The following is a 9945-nucleotide window of genomic DNA, read 5'->3' as shown; positions in this document are numbered from 1 at the left end:
ATATGTATTTAGTCTCTTATAGCACTAAAACCAATAGTGAGACCTCTATGAAGGATATATTATCTCTTTCTAAATCAGTTGTTGTAGAAGCAGATCAGAGAATATAAATAAAATCACAGAATAAATAACAACTAAAATTTAAGATTTTAATTGGAGACTATGACTAAAAACATCATGCGATAAAGCATAATAAGTTTTATATAACTCAATATTTCACTCTTCCCAAAAGTGACTGTGCTCTCCAGTCTTATTCAGTTTACATAAGTCAGATGCTTGAATTATATAATGGGATTTATATTAGCTGTTTTATGTATTTAAAAGCATGTACATGTTAATACATTAAAAAGTTTTTTATACATTTTATTTTTATTCCTTTCAGGACCCCATCAGAGTAATATATAAGAAAAAACTTTACCACCGAACATTTGCAGAGTGAATTTTAAGGTAAATTATTCTAATTTCTGTTATATTTAAAAGTATTTTGAAAATGTCAAAATTGTTGCCATAGCATTTGTCTTAAAGGTATTTTAAAACCTTATTTATAACTAAGCTATTTGGAAGTTTGGATGAACAATTTTCTAATTTTTTAAAAAGTAATTTGATTAAAAGCTATGTATTCATTATAGTTTCTGATGAATTTTGGAACTCTTTCACTGAAGCACAATTTCCAAATGTCATAGAACCAGTTACAGTACATTGGGACTTGGCTGACATTTATAGGTCTTCTAAAGGTTCTTAAAATAAATTTTGGACTGGAACTATAGTACAGTGGTTAAAACACTTATATTGCATATGGGTAGTCCTGGTTTGATCCTCACTACCTCATATGGTCCCTGGAGTACCATTGAGGTGACCCCAGAGAACAGAATAAGGAGGAAGCAAAGAGTATATCAATTCCTCCTAACCTCATAACTGATTCATGGATAAATATGTCAAATGGTTTACTCACAATGAAATGGTACTCTGTTTTAATATTTTAAAACTTTTTCATACATTTTTGTAGTTGTGATATATATACATATATATAACCAATGTATATGCAGCAAAATCAATTTACTTATCCTTTCACTTACAGTTTTGCCAGCTGTGTATCTCTTCGTCATGAATGCAAACTTTATGTTTTTAACATATCTGAAATGCAAACTTGTATATATAAATGTTTCTGAATATTTATTAAACTTTATTTGAGTAACAGCTTATAGGTGAGATTTATTAAAACAAAGACACTTATATATAAAAATATTTGTAATAACCATAGGTATTAAAAGCAATAACTAAAATAGATGGATTTTGATGAGTGATGTGAAATAACATTGTCTAGCATTAAAGATTTTGAATAATTGAATTTCAATCAAAAACATGAAGTATAAGGAGGCACATATGAATTGAGAAGTGCTGCTTTATTTTGTGTAAAACTTCACACTTTGTCTATAGTTACACTTAGTATTGCTGTTTCAAATAAATGGAGACATTTGAAATTAAAAGCATTTGATACTTTATAATTCAAATTGTATAATATATTGCTTTTTTTGGTAAAACAGCCAGGACCTGAATTTGAATTAGCTCTTGAGATGATATATTTAATTTACAAGCAAATTACCCAATTATATCAAATTGCATTCGTTTTGATTCAAAGTTTCACGTCCAAGAAGTGTTATACTTATTTCCATCATCTTAATGTTTTCTGAGTTCATTCAGACACCATGTCCTTGATTATGTTTGCAACCCTCAGCAAATTTATATAACATAGCTTCAGAAGTTTGTGTTGTAAGATGAATTTCACTTGAAATGACTTTTAGTGTTCAGGAAACTGAAGAAGTAAAATAATCGAGAAATAAAAATTGTGTTATGAAAGATTCTGTGACATATATAAATTAATTATCTTAACATTCAATAAATTAATGACTATAAATAAACAAGATTAACCTAGCTTCACAAATGTACTTTATCATTACAGGACAAGTACGGTGTGTTTATAAAGGTATATGTGTTTGTCAAAATATTTGCATCAATTTTCACACTTCAGGATGTGAATTAAACATGCATAAGTTTGTAACTTAAATATTAATGCATAATTCACTATTGAATATTTATTATGTTTATATATCACTTTACAGTATCCAAGTTGTAGATAATTATAAATAGAATTATATTTAACAGAGACTCATTTGCCTAGGATGTGGGAACTAAATTCTATAATTCAGAAATTATTATGTTACAGTAATTACAAATTTTAGCAGTTACGAGGTTAAAAAGAAAACTTATTTTTTGTGTTAGTCCAAGCTTCAATAACTTCAGGTCAAGTTTAAACAAAGTTGTATGCAATTCAAAAGGTGGAATAAACTGTTAAGCAAGTGTATTTTGATTTAATAAAAAATTGTGAATTTCATGGTGATTTAATTTTAAAAAGAATGCAAACTTAATAAAAACACATTGTTCCAAAGCTAACATTACTTTGAGTAAATAAAGAGAAAAAAATTGAGAATGTTAGAAGAGCATTTTTTTTGTCAATTGCCTCTGCCAGATAAGCAATTTCTTGATTTGGTTTTTGTGCAAAAGTGCTTTTAAATAGACTCTAATAAGGCATTCCTGAAATATATTCTGAAATAATTTTTGTGGGGCTTACATATAAAGACAATATTTCTGTAAAGAATGACAACTTGGGATCAATTTCCTTGAAAAAGGAAATTTTTAATCACATTTTCTAGTATGTTGTTAGCTGTTCTCATATATATATATCTTAAAATATATATATATATATCTGGTTTGCAACATATGTAAGGACTTTTATTTTAGAAAATGTTTATAAGTTAAAATGCTCTAAATTAAAACAAAAACTTCTCCACCACAGTTTTATCAGAAAACAATGATCAGATAATTAAGTTCATCTGAAGTAGACTGATATCAACTTCAGTTGAACTGAATGATTTCTACAACAAAATTTAAAACATACCTCGCTGTTTAATGGATGAAAACAAAAACTAGATGCTTAGTTCTACCATGCATAACTTTTAATTTAGAACAAATCATCTGAAGTTTGAAAATAAAATTTTATTAATTTAAATGAACCAAAGTTAGGTACCTAATTTATACCCATTGTCACTGAAATTTACTCATAGCATTTCAATGAATTGATTGTATTTGTGATTAGAACAAGAGAAAAGTATACCATATAATACTTGCCAATTTTCTAACATTTACTCATATTTTTGCATAAGATGGATTTACATTCTCTTGATTTTTGCTAATATTACCATGAGGCTTGTATTATAAATAATTAGGACATATTGCTTGTAATTACCAGTAGTAATTACAGGCTTTTGTTGGTTTAATTTTGTGTGCCTTTATGTTGTTGCATTTAAAAATCAGTCGTGGATCAGAGAGATAGTACTCTGATTGGGGATTGGGCCACTATTTTGTATGTCCCCAACCCTAGTTTTGTCTCTTGGAATTACATAATGTTCCTCAGAGAAACCAAAGAAGTTCCCGAGTGTATGAGTGTGCCTACCATAGCCACCCAAATTAATTGTATACGTTATTTAATGTGCTGAACAATTATGAAGCCATTAAAAACCCATGATATCACTAAACTTTAATATCCAATATGTTCAGGAAGTGAGTGTCTTTACACTCAAAATACTCCACAATAATAAACATTATTTTACAGAAGACGAATAAAATAAAACCTTTTGGGGTTTAGTAGATTATAACACAACAAATAAATGTAAAATGGGATTAGGTTGTTCCTCATTTATTGTATTTTATCCTTATTACTATAAAGTAATGAGATTTAAAATAATAGAAAACTATTAGCTTGGGTCTTTGGATATAATTATTTGGGATTTACTTGCATGTGGATGTTTAGTTTAAAACTGGTAAAAACTAAGGTTTCCGCTTGCAGTTGCTGAGATGTATATATTTCTGTATTGTAAAGAAGCAATTTAGAAAACAGATATCCAGACCATCCTGTTAGGGAGAAACAGCCCCAAATTCATTCAAGATTTCACTGCTCCTTGTTTGGATGTTATAATTCCAAGCAAGCATAATTTAAGCTTATGTATCTATGATAATTTTTTTCTCAGCCAAGTCTTCTAACCTGGGTAGATTTATAAGCGCATCCTATTCGCTGGAGGATAGGATCAAACGAACAATAAGACAGAGTGTTAATATGTGCTTTAAAATGTCTTGCTCATTTGCCGTTGATAGCAATACTCATGCTGCAGAACATCAAAGATATATCCTTTTTTGCCTCCTTAGAAGTGTCCTATGTTAGCGACACAACTCACTAAAGAAATGACCTGCATTCCATGTGCATTCGATCCATTACTCCTATATTTCAAATCATCCAACTTCTTAACAACTTCATTAAGAAAGCCATTTTAATTCAGTGATGACACACTTGACTTTTAGTTCGCAAAAATCCACAGAAAAATTAGAGTATATTTATAAATGGATAATTATATTTCCTTAAGAGACAAAATTAGTAAATATTAAAAATAAAGTCTTTGAAATGTAATTCTAAAGTAATTGCAAAGTTTCTCAACATTTCTAAATATTCTATTTTCTGTACGTTCTGCATTCTTCCTTTGGTTTTAATTAAAGTTCCTTTTCACTAATTATCTTCTACACTGTACATTTTGCTTTAGAGTATGTAGTATCCAGATACTGTGACAAACTACTAGAATTGACATTTTTTCCCCCAAATTACCTTTGGCTCATCTAGTTGTTTTGTACTCGGCTGTCTTTAGAGTTAATGCTAGCTAATTTTATGAGCACATTGCACTTAACTTACTTCATTTATATCTTGCTTATTCTGCTCCCTATAGTGCTACTTCATTCTCAATGGTGAAAATTTATTAATTGGCTCCAATTCAATGTGTAAACATTAATTGAATTGAACTAAAGAGGCAAAAGTAATGAAAAACTAGATTAATAAAATATGTATCCTAAAAATAAGCAAGCCAAAAGATTTATTAGAAAATAAATGTTTGGTAAGGTGAAGGACCTCATTAACCCCTGACTCAGGACAAATTTTTTGGATTAATGTGTTGTTAGCCTGGATGATTGGGAAGATCTGGGTTGTAAAGGATTGGTCTATAATTGTCACTGATCCATAAATCTGGAAGGAGAAAGTGGAGAAAAAAAATCAGAAGGATGTAGTGATTCATCTGAGTTGAAGAAAACCAGCTCACATATAATGTGCTAGTTAATGTACAGGATCCATGTGATCCGTTCTTCATTAAAGAAATCCTGGATATGCCCTCTTTCTGCACATAAATTATTGGCTGTCCACCATAGGCGAGTTATTGGTAATTGGAGTACATAATTTGACATGAGTTTTAGAATCAACCAATTGTTTTGGCTCTATCTTTTTTTTTGGCTTTATTTTTTGTGGAGGAAGTTAGACACAAAAAATTATGGATCCGTTTTTGATCTTTTGCTTTTAGTCATTAAGAATATGGGGTAGTATAAGATCTTATTCAGAGATTGCATTGTTGAAGAATTATGGTGTTCGGAATTACTGATTTTTGTCTAATAATGGGTTGATGATTAACTTCTTACATTTTTAAAATTTGTATTCTATAAAATATATTTAATACCTATTTCAAATCCTTTTTGAAAATATTTGTGATATTCTTTTTCTTTAAACTCTTTTTCTTTTCTCTGTATAGTTTGCATTAACTACAGAGTGATTGGAAAATCACACTTAGTTATAACTTCTTAAATAGAGGTGCATCTCTAGTTAAAATATACGATCATTGAGGTACACAGATACTCAAACTCACCTGAATAGCTTGTGAACTTTCTCTAAGGAAGTTTAACTAACGCATAAATATTGCTTCATACATTTCTTTTGACTTAATTGCTAAGTATATGATTCTTTATAGAGGTAACCCCAAACAAAAATATTTAGGAAACAGCCACCATTTTGAAATACTGTCATTATCTTTAATACCACTTCTTATAGATCTATAAAAATTCTCCATTATTCCAAATATTGCTGCTTCAACTTCCCCAAATATTTCTATTTTCCATTTAGTCATCAGTTTCTCTTTATAACTCATATTAAGTTTTTTTGTTTTCCTGAGTCTTATAGGAACCAAAACTCGTGAAAATAATGCCTATTAACATAGTAGTCATCAGTTCTTTCTGAATTATGATTCAAAAATGTGGTGAAGATTCAGAGCTTCTTAACAATTTTAAAGAATAATGCAATTAGTGAGGATTTTAGGACTGAGTACTTCTATATTCTACTTTTTATATGTATGTGTGGTTTTGTTTGTGGTTTGATATAAATATATAATGGTTGCCTATTTTTAATCAGATTGTTCAATCCCGCCAGCAATGTTTTATTTACAGTAATGAACTGCTCAAAGCTATGTGAGTTAGTTAATAGACTGGAGGTTCACAATGACTAGGTAAATTAATTCTTAATATTTTCAAATCGTCAAAGAATTATTAAGGAACTCCTACTAGGATAGTAGAAAATTCATACTTAAATTTCATGGCTATAATTTTAGAACATTTGGATCACAATTAGTTTTAATTTACTTTTATAAAACATTTCTGTGACTATGAATTTTATTTTAGCTCAAAAAAACTGATGATCACTTTTGTTTGAATTTAAATCCAGGTATATCTATGGGAATACAAAAATGTTTTATGACCTATTTTGGAACAGATTTACATACTAAAGTAGAATACACTATATGGTAATGTAATTTATTTCAGCATTCTTGAAAAGAGTAGTATCTACATTGTTTTGTAAGAAGGTAAAATGAAGTCTGGGGTAATTTTAAAGTGAGTTCAAATTTTATTTATTATTCCTGTCCTGCAAGGACAAGAAAAGCCATTTGCCAAGCTGAAGGCACATCCTCTAAGAAATTGCCATTTAGCTGTGATTTAATACAGATCTTAGGGACAGGTAAATCACCTGATGTGTACCAGGTCAGAAGATCTTTAAATTTTGAAGTTTCTAGTGAAGCTTCTGCCTTATGTAGTTAGATACAGGCATTAAAAATGTTGTTTAAAAATTTAGTCAGTTATTAGATACTGAGATATGACTCATTTTTCTTTAGGATTTATTTAGGAGATTCAGTAATTTATCATAAATTATGATTTCCTCAGTAATTCCACTGGATTTTGACTTAAAAAGTTGGCTACAGAGAAAAATCCATAGAACTGATAATACATATTTTTTGTTAACTCAATGTTTGATGACAACAAAATAATGACAATTTTAGGAAATTAAATTTATTCTTCTTATTTCAATTCTAAAACTTTAAATACTAAGGGACACATAACAGTCATAGATTTCTGTAAACTTCATTTCTTTATCTTTATTCTAGTCTAGATAAAATTCTTTCAATTTCTTATAATTATATTAATTTCCTAAATCTTCTAATAGCCATCAAAATCTCAGATTTTCCTTATCAATGTTGAAGGAAACAATTTGTCTAAATATATTTTTTGTTGTTCTTTACTATTGATGAGTAGGTAAAGTTATTTTGTGAGTAGCAAGCCTAATGTACTTGAGAATAACTGATGTCTATATTGGAGATATTCTTTTGAACATAAAATGTTAGACATATTCCTGTCCTGTATGTCATATAGTCGATCACCACTTAATTCTAAAACCTTTGTTGTATATTTACTTAGGTCAAACAAAATGAAATTTCAATTGTAATATTCCATTCTTCTTAACATAGGTTGTTACTGGATAACCCCTAAGAGAAGATATTTTATTGTGAATCTAATTTATATGATTTCTGTCATATGTTGATTTTGGATCTTATTAACATATTAACCTAATATCTATATTCTGCTGTTTTGGGCATATCAAATATGCCACAGGTAGCTTGCCAGGCTCTGCTGTGTGGGCGGATACTCTCAGTAGTTTGCTGGGCTCTCCAATGTTGGGAACGATGAGAGGAGAGGCTGTTCAATTCCCAGGGCTGGGACAAATGGAGACATTACTGGCGCCCTCTTGAGCAAGTTGATGGACAACAGGATGGCAGTGATAGTGATGCAGTGATGCAAATTCTGTGTCATGTTTGTTTTTAATTTTTAAATATGAATTTTAATTTTTTGTTTGTTTGTTTTGGTGTTACATCTGACTACACTGGGGCTTTCTCTGCCTCTGGGCTCAGCCTGGCATGATTCTGGGGATTATGTGTGTTGTCAGCCATTGAATCCAAGTTGGCCAGTTGCAACACAAGGCATCATAATCATCTCAGAACCTAAACATGCATAATAATCAGATAGGGATAAAATTTGTGAGTGTCCACTAGTTGGTTCAAGCGTTACTAATTAATTTATTTATTAATTTATTACTATTATTTTTACCCTTATTTGTTACATAATTTTTTACTATAAGGATAATTTAAAGTAATTGCTGATAGAATATGGTTAAAGTTTCTGAGTGTCATTCTTTATCTTTGTGTTATAAAATTTTGTTCATCATCCCAGGTTACAGAGATAAATATAAGTACAGTTTATAGCAATCCCACCTTTCTTATCACCTTATCATGAATTACATAACAATAAATTTTTGAGCTTCAATCTGAAAAATTAATTAGAAAAATATGTGTATGGAATTTGCTATAAATTAATTCATTAAATATACATCTAGAAGTACTTGTCAAATTTATAATCATTTTGAGTAACAATTATGAACTTAACATGGCATTCTAATAGTAATCCATATGTCACCTGTATCATTAGTTGACAACAGTATCAAATTTAGGAACATACATTTGTGTCTTTCATATCTAAGAAAGATAAGTCTCATTGTACTGACACCAAACTTTGTGTCCTCTGACCCCAAAAGGATACCTATACTCATTCCTGGCAACTCCCTTCCTTATCTCTCATCTAACCACCACAGTATTTCGCCAAGCCAAGGGAAAAATTTTGATGGTTTCATTCCATTTTTTTATAATTATTTCTAGTCCACATTTTAGTAATATACCTTAATAACTATCTTGATAGCCCTACTTATTTAAATTAGCATAATTACCTCAAGTACCATCTATTTGTCCCAAAAGGCACAGTCTTAATATATTATTATTATTATTTTGAATTAGAAGAGATTTTATTTGGAGGTTTTTGAAGAGGTGAGAGAAGAGAAAGTGGAAGATAGTGGAGAGTAACGTGCCCAAGAGAGAACTCATGCCTTTTCAAGGGCAGAAAGAACCCCTACACGTATCCAAAGCATGGAAGTACACATGTCAAGAGCAGAGAGGCGGGGTGTTGGGGTCTTCTCCTAGCCTCTGTTCAGCGTGATCCCTCGTCCAGAAAGGGGCTGCTGCTCAGGGTCCTGAGGACAGGGCCAAGATTCCCTCCAGCTAAGGGGAGGGATCCGGGGAAAAGAGCAAACTTTGCCACTGCCTCCTCCAAGAAAGAGAAGTAAGCACAGGAGCATGGTGGGAGTCCTGTGACAGATCCACTTCATTGAGGGACTTCAAGCCTTTATATAGGTTGAGGTGGGTGGTGGGAGAGTGCAACCGGTCATGTACACAGAGTGTTCAGAACATACATATTTCCTTCACCACACACTTGCCAGAAACATCCTGTCCCCGGGTAATGTTGAACTGTGATATGCATTGCAACAGGCTTCCCTACAAAGCAGACCAAAAGGTGTTACTCTCCCAACAATCTTCCCACTGAGTCCAGGGATTAGTGTTACACTTCAAAGAAGGCCAAAGGGGGCTTTTGTCCAAACAGCAGGGGATAGATGTGCTAGGCACCATATGTTCTTGACCACTTGGACACACACAGCACATGGGCTCAGGCAGCATATGCATTATATTTTATTATTGAAGGACAGAATGCCATTCAGTATAGATACCACAGCATATCTTCCACGATTGCTTGGGCCTTTAATTTTGATTTCATATTTATGTCATTCTACATAATCTTTCTAGCAACATATAAACCAGGATC

General features: G+C 31.0%; 1 protein-coding gene across 1 annotated transcript in view; it reads left to right on the top strand.

Moving 5' to 3' along the window:
* The first annotated feature begins 404 nt into the window (after positions 1 to 404).
* The window catches only part of CDH18 (cadherin 18), a 784408-nt gene continuing 774867 nt past the window's right edge, over positions 405 to 9945 (top strand). Inside the window, exon 1 of the mRNA XM_056108952.1 lies at positions 405 to 444. The gene's annotated coding sequence lies outside the window, so the exon portion shown is untranslated. The remainder of the gene's footprint in view (positions 445 to 9945) is intronic.

The sequence above is a fragment of the Sorex fumeus genome, unplaced genomic scaffold, assembly GCF_029834395.1.
Source record: "Sorex fumeus unplaced genomic scaffold, SorFum_2.1 ptg000240l, whole genome shotgun sequence".
Classification (NCBI taxonomy): Eukaryota; Metazoa; Chordata; class Mammalia; order Eulipotyphla; family Soricidae; genus Sorex; species Sorex fumeus.
This window is presented reverse-complemented; position numbering and strand designations above follow the sequence as displayed.